At 42.5% G+C, this 623-nt stretch overlaps 1 protein-coding gene across 8 annotated transcripts in view; it reads right to left on the reverse strand.

Annotated features, from left to right (window-relative positions):
- AFG2A (AFG2 AAA ATPase homolog A) overlaps window positions 1-623 on the reverse strand; it is a 327,373-nt gene that overhangs the window by 325,859 nt on the left and 891 nt on the right. The window lies entirely within an intron of this gene.

Here is a 623-nt window from a genome sequence, read left to right on the forward strand (position 1 = left end):
ACAGTCAGGTGAAAGGGGATGAACCCCCAAAGGAGACTGTGATGGAATACCAAGAAGAAAAGTTCAAAGACACAAAGGTCACAAAAGAGTTCCAAGAAAGAGGAAACAAGTAACAAAGTCAAAAAGCTGCTGAGAGGACAAATAAGGTAAATAATGAAAAAAACGTCCATTGGATTTATCAATATGGAGATCATCGGCGACCCTGGCGGGGATGGTTACCACAGAATCAGGCTAAGGAGTAAGTGGGTACTGAGGAAGCAGAAACAGTTCCTTGAAGAAGTCTGGCGATGAAGAAGCAGAGAGGGTAATTATGGGAAGGAGATGTGGGGCTTTTGTTTTATTTAATTTGGAAGAGAAATGAGCATGCTTAAATGTCAGTGGGAAGCATCCAGTTGTGAAAGGCTGAACATGCAAGACGGAACAAATTGCCCTCTGAGGGAAGACTCTATTTAGATTTCTACATTAGCAATAAAAATCTTGCCACTAGTTTAGTGTGGTCCCTTTTTCTAAATTGTTACACACTAAGCCCCTCTAGAAGCCTTACAAACAATGACTTTTCAGATAAATCCTTTCTAGCACTACGCCCCACCCCAGCCTAGGGTCTCCCTCCCCAAACCCTTTAC

The sequence above is a fragment of the Dasypus novemcinctus genome, chromosome 1 (assembly GCF_030445035.2).
Source record: "Dasypus novemcinctus isolate mDasNov1 chromosome 1, mDasNov1.1.hap2, whole genome shotgun sequence".
Classification (NCBI taxonomy): Eukaryota; Metazoa; Chordata; class Mammalia; order Cingulata; family Dasypodidae; genus Dasypus; species Dasypus novemcinctus.